Raw genomic sequence first — 17,245 nt, 5'->3', positions numbered from 1 at the left:
ACCATGAGCTCATTCTGGGCAGCCATCATTATTTCCATTTTCGCCTCTAACTCGCATTGCTTACACTTGGCGTCAGCTCCCTCTGTCTTCTCATCCGTACAAACCTCTATTTTCCATCCCATTCCGCACCCTGAACACTTTACGGTCTTTTTGACCATGACTAGATCGTTCACACGGCGATCGTTCACACGGCGTTCACACTTAAAGCCAAATGATATCACAAAACTCCGCAAGTACGCTAAACTTCAAAGCACCTGTGTACCTTTCAGCCACGTGGTGTCCGAACAAACAAATAATAAAAAAAACAACCCAGGCGACTGTCACACAGGAAACAGTACAAATTTGTAAGCCCTATTAAGCTTCAATCTAGTGGCTTATGTACTCATATAACTAAAAAAACAAGCTCGAATCATGCAAAAAAAAAACTTATCTGACGCTGTGATTCCGGAGCCCACGAAAAACACGTCCGTCCTCTAGCTGGATGGATGGATGCTATGAGCGTCCCCTTTAAAACGGGGCGGTGACATGTCTGCCACCAGGCTCGACGAAAACAAAAAAAAAGCTTCCTTGTTTCATGTTGGCCTAATACCTTATCTACATTGATTAAATCTATGTTATTATACCAAAAAATATAAATTCACGGTCCATCTCTCTGCCTCTTAAGGCAGAATGACCTTATTTTTCCCCCATTATTTATTTTTGTTCTTTATCTCTACTTTTCTGCCACCAATACTCTAACCGTCTCTTACTTATTTCTATCGCGGACGTGTTCAGCTTTCCATTGTTGTCCCTAAAACCCAAGGCTTCATGTAGACTCGTGCCCACACGTATACCTGGGTGAATATCGCCACATTCAATCAGTACATGTTCCATCGTTTCCTTAGTTCCCCCGCAGCATGTACATTGTTCTTCTTCGTTACTAAATCTCGCTTTATAACTACGCGTTCTAAGGCAGCCCGACCTTGCTTCAAACAGTAAAGCGCTTCCCCTTGAATAACCTTTCCTTGAATAACCTTGAATTTCCTTGAATAACCTTGAATAAAACCTTTCCCTCCTTATTTCGTTTTTTCCTTTTCGGTAGTTACTCAGAGCCGGCTTCTTTTCCATCGCTGTCATCCAATAAGTCCTCTCCGCCTCTCTGACCTTCCGCTTAATGCTCCTTGTTGCCATATCGCCCGCACTGCCGGCCGTATATTTACTGGTGAGCCTCCTAGTTCTTTTTCTCCACTGCGTGTCAACGCTTTTTCTATACAAATACCTGAAAACCTTCTCTGCCCATCTACTCTCCTTCATTTTCCTCAGCCTCTCTTCGAATCTCATTTTGCTCTGCGCTTCCCTCACTTCAAAGCCTGTCCATCCCATATCACCCTTCACCGCCTCATTTGTCGTCTTCCCGTGAGCGCCCAACGCGAGGCGGCCCACCGTCCTTTGATTTACATCCATTCCTGATTGCACCTCTGACTTCATGCACACCACTGAGTTCCCAAATGTAAGCCCCGGAACCATCGCACCCTTCCACAGCCCTCGAAGCACCTCGTACCTATTGTATCCCCATAAAGCTCTGTGCTTCATAATTGCAGCATTCCTCTTTCCCTTTGCTACCGATGCTTTCTCTTGTACCTCCATATATCTGTCCCCCTCATTTACCTGGTGCAGTCTTGCAGCGCCATCTGCACGCAGAGGCTGTAAGGCTAGGGTAACGTAAAAGAAAAGTCGTCCGCGACAGGACTCGAACCTGCAATCTTCTGATCCGAAGTCAGACGCCTTATCCATTAGGCCACGCGGACGTACTTCAACCTGCACTGTTGTCTAGGTGGCGACGTTGTCGATGCGTTGAACTTATCGTTCTCTTTCTTTTTTGTTATGTTTGGTCTATCTTAGTAAAGGTCGAAAACAACTTGGCATCCATTGTCAAAAATTTGGAACTATGGACCATCATTTTTGTTTTCTAATAATTGGCGTACACAGAACTGGTGCAGTCTTGCAGCGCCATCTGTACGCAGAGGCTGTAAGGCTAGGGTAACGTAAAAAAAAAGTCGTCCGCGACAGGACTCGAACCTGCAATCTTCTGATCCGAAGTCAGACGCCTTATCCATTAGGCCACGTGGACTTTTTTTTATCTTTATTGCCACCTTTGCACATAACAGAAATTTACAAGCACTTCGTAACCAGTCTAAAATCACCAGCCTGGCTGCGACTGGCTTTATTTAAAAGCGCTTCATTGCAGCCAACTCATCTAATAACGACACCCATTCGGGTTGTTCGTCCCTAGAATTGTACACATCTCTCATGTATACAATGCTTTCTGTGAAATATTCATGCGCAGATCGGGCATCTTTATCTACATGACGCACAGCCATTCTTGTTCGCCACACGCTGTGAAGCACAAGCAACATAAACATGTCATAAGGCACATCATCTTGATTTTCCGTAGCCAAAAATCTAATACCGTATGGCGTGATTGGCAAGTCCTTTTTCAAGGTGCGCTGCAAAATGTCCCACAGATAGGCCACGTGGACACAAAACCTGCACTGTTGTCTAGGTGGTGACGTTGTCGATGCGTTGACCTTATCGTTGTCTTTCTTTTTTGTTATGTTTGGTCTATCTTATTAAAGGTCGAAAACAACTTGGCATCCATTATCAAAAATTTGGAACTATGGACCATCATTTTTGTTTTCTAATAATTGGCGTACACAGAACTGGTGCAGTCTTGCAGCGCCATCTGTACGCAGAGGCTGTAAGGCTGGGGTAACGTAAAAAAAAAAAAAGTCGTCCGCGACAGGACTCGAACCCGCAATCTTCTGATCCAAAGTCAAACGGCTTATTCATTCATTCATTCATTCATTCATTCATTCATTCATTCATTCATTCATTCGTTCATTCATTCATTTATTTACTTATTCACTAAATACTGCAGGCCCAAAAAGGGGCCCAAACAGGCGGGCAAAAGTACACAAGGACGGGAAATAAATAAAGGCAGAGCAGTCGCATACTCAGCAGAAAATAACATTGATAAATGTAAAAAAAAGAAACTGCAGCATAAAATAAGGCAAGATCAGCATACTTTCTTTAGAAGTGGCACTCCAAAGTAAGCAACAAAAGTAGAAACATAATCAAACGAAAATTTTCACACACTCGAAATAAGACCATGTTGTAAAAGTAAGTCATACACATAATCATATACACATAGACGCACAAAATAAGTCAAGTGACACTGGCTTTTTAGACTAAGGATCAGGGAAACAGAAAATAACAGATAGTGAAGGTATAAAAATTTGCACATCACGGTCAGAAGTTCAAAACAGTTACATGTTCTAAGAAATCGGCGTTATGTAAGGGGGAAAACGGTAGGTTGTTCCAGTCGGTGATAGTTCGCGGGAAGAAGGAATATTTGAAAAGATTACTGCGTGCCTGATAGGTTGTTAGAGAGTCAGCGTGACGATGCCGTGCTGTTCGAGCAGTAAGTGACATTAAATAAGGACTTGGGTTTATGGCAAAGAGTTTATTTTTCAGCGAAAACATTAATTTTAGTCTGTATTTTTTTGCGTACCTGTAGCGTTTACAAGGCTAGTATCTTGCAAGCCATCCCGATCGGCGAGATAAAAGACGACGACGCTTGTTGGCGGTTATCGGAGACCTCACTCGCTCTGATCCCGAGCTTCAAAGATGCTATTTAGGACTCTGTGAAGAATAGAATAAATTTCCAGGCGAGAACGAGCGTAATTAACGGGCCCATTTACAGCAAGTGAAAGCTTTTATCTTTTTTTTTTCCAGGTGAGGGCACTGCTGAAAGAAGTTTTAGGCAGTCGACCAATATTTTTGGGGGCTGCAGCTCGCAGTTATCAGCCACGCAACTGCCTATGTGGATGTCTTGCTACAAAGCCGAATTACAAAACTTTTCAGAGCCAAGGCATAGCGGCGACCGAAATTCGCGACACCGGCACGAGTCCCACTTCCTCGATTCGGCGCGCGATGTCGGAAAACGGAAACGTGGCCGCCATAATCGGATGTGCCGTAATTCAGGCTGTTGCCGTCCTTTATGCGATCTTAACCCGCAGCTGTCAAGCTTTTCTTTTTTTGCGATAGCAATTATATACACTCCATGCGAATTTTTTGCTTTCGCCATGATCTTCCTCCTCAAGTCCAAATCGCGATTACATCACCCCGCGCGTCGTACTCCATATGCAAGTGAAAGTGCGCGAGCGCTGCCGACGAACGGGGCTTAAGCAGAGGTGAAACGAGCCGACCGTCTCCTTCGCGCGATGGGCACATGGAGATAAGAGCCGGAGGGTTGGGGAGGGGGGGGGGGGGCTGCGTAAGTCCGACAGGAAGTGCGTGCTTTGTACCAGCGGGTGTGGTCGCGTGTGCCGCGATATCTTCAGAGGGTATCAGCAGACGGCTCATACCTTTGTAGGTGTTGTGCTCTAATTGCAAAACTTTCGTTGAAGCCATAATAGTGGCGGATCTAGACGGGGGAGGTGGCGGTAGCGGCGATCGCCCCCCCCCCCTTCCTCCAAAGCCAGCCCCCGCCCCCTCCCTTCAGTGCCTGTCGTCCACCTCCTTTGTCAGGCTGCCTGTTGAGTTTGCCCCCTTTGTCAGGTTCCTTTGCCTGCCACTGCCCAAAAGGGGTAAGGAGGATATTGTCCCTGCTCTCTACCTCTCTCCTCATCGCCCTACCCTTTCCTACTTCCCTATGCACATTTCCAACGAAGACTTCTTAGGCGCCGCCATAATCTGGGTTGTTGTAAATATGCGTGACCCACCAAAATGCACTGCTGAGGAGGTGGCTTCAGCCCTTGTACTCCCCCCCCCCTTCCAATGTAGACACCTGGATCTGCCCCTGAGCCATAGATAGGTCACGTCTCTTACTGCAGTGGCTGCGTTTCCTGAAGGAGTGAGCTGCTGGCCTATACTCGTATAAAATTCCTATTTGTTGCTATCGGATTCATTATTTCGCTCTCGCGGTGAAACTGTGACTTTTTTTTTTAACGTGCGGCAGTTTTCAATGTTGCACGTTCGTGGAGAGCAAATGGTTCGGCTGGGCAACGTGATAGCAGAGGCGTCGCAGTGCTCTGGGCAACGCGCGAGGATTTGACTACAAGCCGCAGCAGCAGAATAAGCGCAATTCCACAGTGCGTTAAACCTGCATTTGTTTCGTCTCTACACGTGACACTCTGGCAAGGCGTCTAATTGTGATTGCTGCACCTCAGGCTCAACAAAATTTAATTTTTTTCACGCAAAAAAAATTTTATGTTGCCGTATTAGTCGAGCATTCTTGTGGCATTTTCAGTTTAAAATTAATCCTTCGGTAACTATGCCTTGCATGAAAAGTGGAATTTCAGTTTCGATATAACGAAGTAAATTACCGCTTTCATCAACTTCGCTGTATTGAGGTTTAACTGTTCTCTGCACTGTTCGAATGGGATTAAGTCATTTTTATTTTTTAACGTGCGTACTAGAGAGTGACATCATCAGTCGACATGACGTCTGCCCATCTTGACATAAAACAAAGTTCTGTTTCACTCAGGGAATTTTAGCAAAAGCACTCAAAAACCTGGGAAACTCGGGGTAATTAGGAATGTCAACTCGGTAGACACCCTGTGTATATATATATATATATATATATATATATATATATATATATATGGTGCACTCTGTGTATATACATATATATACACAGAGTGTATCCCGTAATTAGAACGAAATATTTAAAACAAAAGTGGTTAAGCATAGAGAAAGGGAAACAACCAGGGGTGTGCGAATAGTGAAATTTCATCTCGAATCGAATAGTACCGAATAGTGGCCAAAAATGACGAATTTCTAATCCAACATCGAATACAAAAGGTTTTATTGAAAATTCAAACAAAGAAGAACGGTAATGCTGCGCTTTATCGTCATGAGTGCTCCGGGCCCAAAAAATCTTCGGCCGCCCGTTCACAGCAGCGTTTTAACTGCGCGCCAGAACGATGGGAGTTTCTGAACGAGTGGTGCGATGCAGCAGTGGCGACTGCACAGCGTGAACAAATTTTCACATACCAAGCCAATCACGGAGGTTTTCGCGGGCAAAATTCGGCATAGAGTTTCCTAATATTAACTAGAGGGAACTCTGACGCTGCGATCGTTTAGCCACCGTGGTAATGATGGGTAGTACACGGATTTGCCTAGTCTTCGTGCTTTCGGGCTTCGTACGCACTTTTGGCTGTGTTTATTGTTGTGTTTTGGTTTCGTTTCGGGTAAAAGAATGGATCGTTGTGAACTTCGTGACCACATATGAATTGGTGAGCTTTAAAAGGCTAAGTGGTAAAGTGGAACTGCTGAACGTTTGCTTGAAATTCGGGACGTTTTACGGCGCTTGCGGCATAAGCGACCGAACTTCGCCAGAAGTCAGTGTCTTGGTTTCGGAAGCGAAGTTGTGAAGGGCTTGATAGTTCTCTCGTGTGTTCTTTTTGCTTGCGGAAATGGCATAATCTCCTTTAAAATAAACATGTGGTCATTTTGAACCAGGATATCGGCACAAGTTTTAACGAAAGGCGTACTGTAAAGGCGTTAGAGTTAGTTTCAGCAACCCCACCCTAAGCAAGTTGCACCGTTGCCCTTTGTCGCGTTTTAGGTATTCGTCATATCGAATTATTCGAAACTTCGAATACTAGCTCTTCGAAAGTCGAATCGAATTATTCGATTCGATTTCGAAACTCGAATATTCGCACACCCCTAGAAAGAACTTAAAGAGCGGCGGTCACTGCCACAGAGTAGCAAATTGGGCGAGTTTGAAAATATTCATGATGGCCAAACGGAGCACCCCTACTGAAACGATCCGTATATGCGGATCCATACATACGGAATTATTGGACTACGGAAAGCCGCATGATGCGGAATCCGCATCTTACGGCAAGCCGTATCGTGCGGAAAGATGCGGACATCCCCAGCTTATGGAAAGTGCCATATCATGCGGAAAGATGCGGACATCCCCAGCTTATGGAAAGTGCCATATCGTGCGGAAATATGCGGACAACAGCAGCTTACGGAAAACCGCATAATGCGAAAATCAGATGGACGTCCTAGATCTCGTGGAAAGCAACATAAGAGGCAATTGGGCATTCACGTTGTTTGTAAAGCTGTACTGTGTAGAAATCGTGTGAATATTTCTTTCTCAATGTTGCATGAAGGTGAAATATGATTGGTATCTAGACACAGCCTTGATGAGCAAACAGGCTTTTAGAAGAAACAAATGTGTTAAGAAGCTACTGAATTAATATGCTGGACATCATAAGCTGCAGTCATACTGCAATGAAATAATGCAGGGTTTTATGTAATAGAAAAAACACCAGCTAAAACTCTCCCTGCTTAGGACGGCATAAAATTTAGCTTTTGGTAAAATTCAATAAAATTAGTCTTCGCATAAACACAGAATTTACATGCTCTTCAAAACCAGCCCCGCTGCAAGGACTAAAACTTGTTTTATATAGCACGTTCTAGCTGTGTCAATTTGCATACCTCAATTGACTGTTCAAATGAGGTGACCTTGCACCATCACTTCACGAGTTGTATCTCACCCATGGAAAGATGGTGCAAAACAATGTGCAACAACAGGACTTTAAAAATGAAAACTTTATAATGAATAAATTAATATTCATGCCGTTTTGAAAGCCTCACACTGGAATCATTTCTTAAGGACTTTAAGCAGGTCCCCCAAATGGCGAACGAGATTCTGGTGGCGCTGTGCCTCCAGGACGTTGCTTGGATGCGCCTTGAGGTGTTCTCCGTAGGCATCTGCATGCATAAATCATAAACACATGATGTCAGACGCACATGTAAGCAGCTTAGTTCACATGCAGAAGAAATAACACACAGAATGATGCTGAAAAAGAAATGCACATACTGCTTTTTTATGTATTTGTGTGAATAGAAAAGGAAAAAGCACGAGTGAGCTCCACCGCATGCAAAAAATGTAATGGCATGCTTATTGCATAGAAAATAACTAGGTGCTTCTTACTATTTTGAACATATTTATGTGTAGTAAATCTGGTGAAATCTCATTACGTAAAACCTTGAATTAAATGTCTCCTGTATACTAACAAAAACAAGTATTGCCAGTAAAAGCCCTAAATGAGCATTTAGTAATGTGTACATGTGCATTTACTTCCCTTAAACTTTAGTTTGCAATAATACCATCTTGAACAGCTTTGTAACATGAAATGCTGCAAGTTATGAAGCTGAAAAAGCAGCACACAAGTAGGCAGGTCTGTGCCAGCCAGACCAAAACAGCCCACCAAACAGAAATAGGCATAAGCGAACGGCAAGCTTTAGAATTAATCAATTCGTGTCATAAAAAATTGAATACAACTGCACAATGTGGAGCATTCTCTATCAAAAGCATAATAGCACCATCATAAACAAAGGTAATTTATTGGCATACTCAAGACATATAGAAAGTGAATTGCAATTGAGCTGGAAGAGTATGGTAGCATAGGTGATTTCCCCTACACAAAATCAAATTTATTATGTGAACTCTGGCAATTAGAAATCAAAATTATTACACTGTTGGAGACTTGAAAAACCAAAAAGTACTTGCGTTCATGAACACTGACGATATATCCAATAGAAAGATCGACTAGAGAAATATTTAACCACCTATCCACAAATTTCTAACACACCCCTAGAAAATACCTAATCGGCGCTTATGACACAGCAGTGTAATATCATTGTTAGAGAAATGACATGGAATAGCACCCCGCTCGAGTACAATAACAGACTAATTTTCAAACTCAATTATGCAGAAAAAAACAAAGCACGAAGCAAAGCAAAGCAACGGACATCTGGCAACCTAACTGCCATCGCAGGACGGGAAGTTCAGAGTGCGCATTACAAGGGAAGAACGATAATAAAATTTGGTTGACAGAATTAGTGCTGCAGTCATAATGCAAGTAAGTGCACCATCTGGTTAACCCTAACCAGCATAGGAAGAAAAATTATAACACTGAATCCTGTGATCCAAGGCCACGAAATGCAGTAAGGACTGTCTGTGGAACGAGAAGAAACATTTCAAATGGCTACAAGAAAAAATTACGTTTAGTTATATTTCCTTTTTGCCAGTATCTTCAACTTTTCAATGTAAACATGTGCCCCAGTCTAAGGTGTATAAAATATTTATGTACAGTTCACACCATTTATAACGCAATCGTTTACAGTGCAGGACCAGTTATAATGCAGTTTTTTTCTGAATTCAGCATACCCTCCCATAAAGCACCACGTATACACGCATGCTGCTTACTGTGCAGTCCCCCCACATGAAACACCGGCTATAAGGCGGCTGCCGCAAAATTCTCAGAGACACGGAGCGAGTGCGCTTCGGATCAGCCTGGGCGAGAAGAACCACAGCGTTATGGAGGATGAGATGCACAGCGAATGAACAGGAAACAGTGGAAGAAAAAAAAAAAGAAAAACAAGGGGGGCATCATGGTGTGAGGAGGGGAAGTGATTGCCTAGGCAACAGAAAAGCCTTTGCTCCCTTTGCTCTGGCTGCTTGTTGTGTGTGTGCTGCGCTCGGAAGGGCCACCCGTGTCGGCATGAAGTGCACGTAACTGCTGTTTGGCTCTTCGGTTTTCTGTCGGGAAAACAGTCTCATCGTAGAGCGAGATATTGTACGTGCGACCTCTATTCCCCAGCAAGTGATAATGTTTTGAGACACGACAGAGCTTTTGCCTTTGCCACCAGCAGGTGGACTTACAAGCTTGGAAGACTCTTTCAGGATAGTTGGCGTGACTTTCCCGATCGCGGACCGGAACTTCGTTTCACACCTGCTGCCCACTGTTTAGGACAAGAGTGCAACATCTTCTACGCCCGATATCCGTGTTGTTTGGGGCAAACTCCCACACGCTAGGCCTAATGAGCACTAGCTACCTAGTCGTTAGTGTCTGCGGACAATCAAGGTTGCAGTTTGGTGCCGAGTCAATGAAACGTTTTGCAGTTGTTGCATTTAGGAGTGACTTAAATCTTCACCAAAAACTAGGGAGTGCATGTGCAACACTAGATTGGTGGTTCATGGTTGCCACTGTTTTTTGGACATCGCCCCCGGAATTTCAATAGCCTTTCGACGTATACTTTCTGGCCAGTGTGGTACCACAGCGAAGTTCGCATAAATGTGGAGGTCTGAAAGAGTCAGTCAGCGGCTTTCCACTACGGCACTCTTTCTTTTTGTTTTCTTGTTTCCGCGTTCACTATGTCGACACTGCAGGTCCGCAGACATTAACCTTTCAACATTGGCAAATTTATGCCCAAGTTGCATGCCTAGATAGTCGGAATCATGCGGGTGCCTGTTGGTCATGTTTTCCAGATGTACAGCCTTTCACAAATGTTGTTTTGTTTACAGGGCAGTACCGCTTATAGTGCAGATATTTGCGACTCTGGCAACTTGTTATAAGCGGTCCATGCTGTACCTGGTTTATTCAATGAATGTGCTGATATGGTTTTTTGGCAAATAATGGCCATTTATGCATCATTTATCTGTAACGAGGCCGTTTGACCAGTATGCCACTGCATCTGATTCACTGGATGTGATCAATGGAATATGTAGCATCCATGATGCAACGGATACCCAATTTTTCACCATACGTGCTGACTCAACCAAGGTGCTTATGATAACAATGCCAAGCATACATGCAGGGCCTCCCGTGAGTAAAATTTCAGCATTTAATCTATGCTAGGCTCATTTGTGCTCTTACGCCCGGAACAACTCAAGTATAATGCAAAATGTTGGCAGCTGTAGAAGAAAGTAACATAGCGAATTTTTCCTGATGCATCTGAACATTTACTGAGGTGACAAAGCTACAGTAGTCTGTGGCGGCAGCCACAACCATTTTGAAACTTCTGAACAGCTGCACCACTTGGGGCCACTAACAGCACTGGTGCAAAAGCCGACACTACCTGGCTAGAGAAATTACCACACTTGTCACCCCTATTCCTCTAGCCACCCCGGCTGAATCTCACCCACTATTCAGCACGTGTGACAGGACAAAAACGAAACCATCCAGGCACTCACACTGTAGAGCATGAAGTTCCTCTGGGGGTGGTCACCTCCTTTCTCCTTGATGAAACAGCAGCATAGTGCACTGGTATGCACTACTGGCGCAGGTTTTCAATGCACCACAGTAGCCTTCCTGTTTGTGTCACAGAGAGCTTGGGGTCCTTAGGTCTCTACTGGAGACCACTGCCGCTTCTGGTTTTCTGCTTAAGATCAACCTGCACAAGGTCGTAGATGAGGTCTTTAGAATTGTAAATTATGATAGCCGAATTTCTACAGCAAATGAAAACACTCCCATTTTCCAGAAGGCACATTGAGGCATCCCTTCTTAAAGTTAAGGCCCTGCATTTGCAACCTCTATTTTAGTTCTTTTGTTTTGAAGCTGCGCTTGTCTTCGAACGTGTTAGTTCACTATGCACTGTATGTAAAAAAAAGCTCATCCAGCACAACCACAACCCTAACTGGACAGGCAAGCAACGTTAGCTGAATGTTCTGGACGGCTTCTTTATGAAATGGCTTATGTTGACACTGATGGTGGTACTACACTGAAAAATATGCAAAGATTTATTAATCATTAAAGGGACCGATAACTGGCCAGAACGTGTCATAGATCCTGGCGGAAATATAAAGACCGTGAATTGCAGGGCATGCTTTTCGCAATTTGAGTAGGATTAAATTTTTTAATTGCGTTTAAAGGTAAAAAAACAGTATGTCATGCATCCTAGCAGAAGATGCCTGATGATGTGTAATCGAGTCGTTCTGTTTGCTGTACAGTAAAAGTTCGTTAATTTGACTCCCGTTAATTCGGAAAATCGGTTCATTTAGACACGTCATCTGGTCCCTGTAAATATACGCTTCATTCTATGAGACTGGGCGCTCTTCCCCCTGGCATGGTGAAGAGGAGCACTCGGCCAGGAAGAGAGACGAGCTGACGAACGAAGCATAGAGAAGGAAAAAGTGAAACCAGAGAGGGCCTGTACTGTATCATCAAACGCGTGTAACTCCACTATTACGGCACAGTTTCAAAAAATTCTCATGGTTATGTGTTCGTTGTAGACTTATGCACAACTGCAAAACCACAACTAAATTTCGACCTCTGGGTGGTTTAGCGGCCGTTTAAAGTAGCAAGCTTGAGACATTTGCATTTGTTTGGCACATGATTTGTCACAGTGATATCCGATATGTTAACCTCGTTTCGAATGTACGTCGTGTGCCTTTATTGTATATGTAACCACCAGTAACTGTGGTTACGAAGCAACATGGCACAGCCCATGCAGCCATGACCGCCCACTTCAATCCGAAGTCGTGTTTGCTGCTTGCCCCCAACCATCAGCCACAAATAAACGGTAAAGTCAGCTATAGCTATGAACCACGTTACGCTGAGAACAAAGCATCAGGTGTGTTTTGTCATTATTGAGATCAGTTGTTTGTTTAGTCACATGTGTTAAGCCTTGTCACCAAGAACTTGAGAGTACATTGTGGAAACAATGTAAAATAGTCACAAATACATTGCTGTCGAAGCATGAGGATGCAAATGTAAAGCAAATAGAAGTGCCACTTTAAAAGTGCCACTCTTCACATTTATATTCTAATTACTACAAATAACACCCCCTATACTTTCCTTGGCACTGCTGTCTGTTAGTTCCCATTAATATTGTGTCTAACAAAGAAAAACGAGCCCTTAAAAAGTAATCTTCTTTCCTTCATTCATAGCGAGGGTCTCGTTCTGGCAGACATGATGCCTTCAAGTAGTATGCGAGGGATTATTGGTCAGCTGCCTGCTCGTAAATAGATAACGTGCTACGTGACGCCAAAAAGGCAGAAAAAAAAAGAGTGTTCCACACTCGCCGCCATGGCTGCGACTGGCGCTGACTGACACTCTTAAGTTTCAATTCACATATATACCCTATAAAGTGGACGGGGAGATGACCGCCGCCGTAGCCCAGTGGTAGAGCATAGGACGCGTTATTCGAAGGTCGCAGGTTCGGTCTCTGCCGGCGGCAAGTTATCTTTCCGTCCACTTTACATTCTTCACATTTTTATTCTAATTACTACAAATAACACCCCCTATACTTTCCTTGGCATTGCTGTCTGTTAGTTCCCATTAATATTGTGTCTAACAAAGAAAAACGAGCCCTTAAAAAGTAATCTTCTTTCCTTAAAAATTACAGGCCACACAGTGCACGATGACAACTTGATAAATTCGACGTGAAAGGCACGCGCTTCAAGTCGTGCTGTCATGTTTTCGTTTTCCCTGTTCTGCTACCAGCTTACTTTACTTACCCAGCACATGTGCAGAGATGCCATGAAAACACCAAGCAGCTGATGCAGCATGGATGAATACATCTTCAGGAATTTCCGCCCTTCCTACTGGCAAAGCCACCCTGCAGCCCCCACAGTGCTGCAACCAATTTGTGAGATGAGCATAGTTTACTTAATGTTTTTCAGTCACAGGTATACATGCAAGACACAGAAGCATTCTATAGGGAGCTTGCACCAACGGTGGCAATGAGGTAGCACCCATTTTGTTGTCACAGCCAGTTGAGCTGGCAATCGGGGAAGTGCGTGCAGTTGTGGGTTGTAGTAGTTGCATGCAAAGTATGGCAAAGTCACAGTCACAGAAAGATGGTTGCAACGTCTTCAAGATGCCGAAGGTGCGCCTCAGTGAGCACAAGACGAAGGAGCTATCAGAACAGTGCCAGCGTGGATGGCTCTAGCGCATAGGCAACCCTGACAAGCATCACGTTTGTCCTCATTGCTTCTTTTAGGGTAGGCAAATGCACACAAAATGTATCAGGTTCTGCTGTGACGACCCAGGATCGTTGTGGCTTCATGTGTAAGGTCCCTTTTTAATGAGGCCTTCACTGTTTCTGCAACTGGGCCACTGTACAGACGAATTAAAACAATGATAAAATTAATATTTACCAGTAGTTCGAGCGTCCTTACAACTTGCTCATGTCATGACCACGACGCTATCGGCCCCAGCTTTTCTCGTAGGCTCGTGTAACTAGCCACTTCTCACAGTGTTGTGGCCTAGAGCCGTTTATGACTTCACTGCTGCTGCATGACAAAGCTCGACAAAACGTAAGGCAAGTAATTCGCAAATGTCCGAGGCGTCAACACGTGGCCACAGGTTTACGTACATGATGCAGTCGGCTGCATGAAGTGTGAACGGGTGAGGATAAATGGCTTTTTTCGTTGTATCGTAAGGATCCTTCCAGAAGGGTGCTGCTGAGTACATATTTGCTGACCTCATGCTCCTTGCTCAAAACTAATGTCAAAGATTGCAACCTCAATGTCATCAAGGAGATCACACCAGTATGTACTGTACTTGCGCTTCTTTCCATGAAGCTACCGCACGCGCTCCCAGAAAAGCTTCGCGAAGTCCCTAAAGAGACCGAAACGTTTCAGTAGCTCTGTTTAGTCCACTCACACACGAAACAGAGAAACTCCGAAAGCCAAGCATAGTTTACCTACCAGAAAGAAAGTGCTGAGGATAGACGTGATGCTTGTTGGGACTGTCCTGTGCGTGAGCCATTTACCACGACACTGCTCAAAATAAATCCTTTGTCTTGTCGTGCTCGTTAAAGGAATACTGACACGATTTTGAGACATTGAAAAAGGGACATTTTTTGTTTCTTCCGTATGCAGCGATAACGCTGTCCACACACCAGAGTTGAATATCTATAAAATATTTTAATTTGACTTTGAAGTTTTCGTTGCTGAGCATCTGCAAGCCAGCCCCACTGCAATGGACATTATCCCAACGAGTCAAGACAGTTCCCCTGAGTTAGCGAGTTCTGCATCCTGCATGCAGCCTAAATCATAGAAATCACTGTCAGAGTCACTGGACGACAATTTGCTCATCGTTGCTTACGTGCACAACGAGCAGATGACGGATTTGCCCCTAGTACGTCGCGAGTTTCTGTATCCCCGTGACGTCACACTGCTATGAAACGTCACTGAGAAGCCGCCCCCTCGATATCGAAACCGAATGTGTCTTTTTAAGGTAGCGGTAATTAAAATATATATGATGCATTCCCAGGCACCACAATACTCGCTTTAGGTTTCTCGACACCAGTATTTTTTTAGAGAAACAATACGAAAATTTTTAAAATTCGTGTTAGTAATCCTTTAAGGGGTAAGGCAAAATTTAAAAAAAATCACTTTTTTGTTGTTTGCAATTTGGGAAGTGTATCCTTTTCTCCATATTTTGCATATTCGTGCTTTTCTTTGAATGTTTTTTTTTTGTAGCTGAGAACCTCATTTTCCGAAAGCAAGTAGTGAGTGAACACGCACCCAAGACAAGTGCCTCGTATGCACTCAGTGCTTACAGTCCATTTTCTGAAATTGTCGGCTAACTTTCTGCATGCCTAATTTTTCAGCAAAGACAATCCGAAGATGCTGTGTGCGTCTTTATTCCCATTCGTGGTTCAGAGCGCGTCTATTCAAACAATTTTAGCTCCTAGCTTCATTACACCTTGTGTCTGTCGTGCCAATCGATAAGTTGAGATGCTGAGGATAGAGAAAGCCTTCAGCGACAGTATATTTCGTGGCAACTAATTCAGTTGTCTTGTAAATGCAAATAAATGCTAGCAACGTACTGAGGTGCCGAACACTGAACCATCACACTCTTCGTCATTGAATCCCAGCCTTTTCAGCGTCCTTCAAGGCAACTCGCGCACAGGGTGACAACGGGTACGCTCTAATGGGCATCAATATTATTTGTGATGCAATTAACAGAACTGCGCATGCAAACTGTGTGGTGCAAGTGTTCAGCTAAACCGAATTGTGTCGCAAAGTCCTTGCTCTTTGTTTAGGCTTCAGAGTCTTAAAGATTGCGATGATGGATGCTTTTTTTTTTTCATCTAATGATGGCAGTATCACACGTGCCAAAATTCTGAAATCATTAGGACTGAAGCCTGGCCAAAGCACAGTAAATTTGCTGAAAGAAGTTGACCACAATCGACGATAGATTGTGAACAGAGCTGCATGACAGCTCACATAAGAACTGCACAAGGGGAGAAATTCGGCCTTGTTGGTAAAACATTAGGAAAAACTAAATTTAGCGCAAAATGACACAACGACGAGAAGGGAGGACACAAAACGTGCGCTAACTTTCAACAAAATGGTTTATTCCAACCGAAGCACAAATATATGCAGTGGTGATGCTCAAACGCTACAGCCAGATGTCATGCGCAGAGAACTTTTTTGACATTCTGATTTTAACAGGAGACGTGCAGAGAAGCGATATTTTCTTATAACCTTTTATACAAGCTATGCGCACCAACCACAAAACTAATGCATGTTCAAAAAATACAATTCTTTTTTCTGACAGGGACGGCATGCTTACACAATCGCTACCCAACTTTGCGATTTTGGCGGCCTCTACTATTAGTCTCGTTAGTTCATCACGGTTGGTCAATAACACCTTGGTGTTCCCAAAACCCGGGGCGCACCCACAAGCTCTGCAATGCATCGTGAGCCAGCCATCGTTACCCTTCTTCACAAGGCTGAAGTGCTCTCGTAACCTGTCATTTAGACAGCGCCCCGTCTGTCCGACGTACTGCTTTCCGCAAGAGAGGGGAATCTGATTCACCACCGCCTACCTACAGTCCACGAACTGAGTCCTATGTCTTATCTTGCAAGCAGAGGCGTCTTGCGGTGCTGGACTACTCAGTCTGCAGGTAGAATTAAGCTTAATTCGATTAATTCTATCTGCAGACTGAGTAGTCCAGCACCGCAAAACGCCTCTGCTTGCAAGATAAGACATAGGACTCAGTTCGTGGACTGTAGGTAGGCGGTGGTGAATCAGATTCCCCTCTCTTGCGGAAAGCAGTACGTCGGACAGACGGGCACTGTCTAAATGACAGGTTACGAGAGCACTTCAGCCTTGTGAAGAAGGGTAACGATGGCTGGCTCACGATGCATTGCAGAGCTTGTGGGTGCGCCCCGGGTTTTGGGAACATCAAGATGTTATTGACCAACCGTGATGAACTAACGAGACTAATAGCAGAGGCCGCCAAAATCGCAAAGTTGGGTAGCGATTGTGTAAGCATGCCGTCCCTGTCAGAAAAAGAATTGTATTTTTTTAACATGCATTAGTTTTGTGGTTGGTGCGCATAGCTTGTATAAAAGGTTATGATAAGAAAATATCACTTCTCTGCACGTCTCCTGTTAAAATCAGAATGACAAGAAAGTTCTCTGCGCATGACATCTGGCTGT

General features: G+C 44.0%; 2 non-coding genes across 2 annotated transcripts; both read right to left on the bottom strand.

Moving 5' to 3' along the window:
* Nucleotides 1-1,714: 1,714 nt before the first annotated feature.
* On the bottom strand, nt 1,715-1,787 carry Trnar-ucg (transfer RNA arginine (anticodon UCG)). The gene has a single exon. It is a non-coding gene; the product is annotated as a tRNA-Arg (tRNA).
* A 250-nt stretch (nt 1,788-2,037) lies between these two features.
* Nucleotides 2,038-2,110, bottom strand: Trnar-ucg (transfer RNA arginine (anticodon UCG)). Its single transcript has one exon. It is a non-coding gene; the product is annotated as a tRNA-Arg (tRNA).
* Nucleotides 2,111-17,245: the final 15,135 nt, after the last annotated feature.

Source organism: Rhipicephalus sanguineus, unplaced genomic scaffold (assembly GCF_013339695.2).
Source record: "Rhipicephalus sanguineus isolate Rsan-2018 unplaced genomic scaffold, BIME_Rsan_1.4 Seq541, whole genome shotgun sequence".
NCBI classification, from domain to species: domain Eukaryota; kingdom Metazoa; phylum Arthropoda; class Arachnida; order Ixodida; family Ixodidae; genus Rhipicephalus; species Rhipicephalus sanguineus.
The sequence above is the reverse complement of the archived record's forward strand: the minus strand, read 5'-3'. Positions and strand labels throughout refer to the sequence as shown.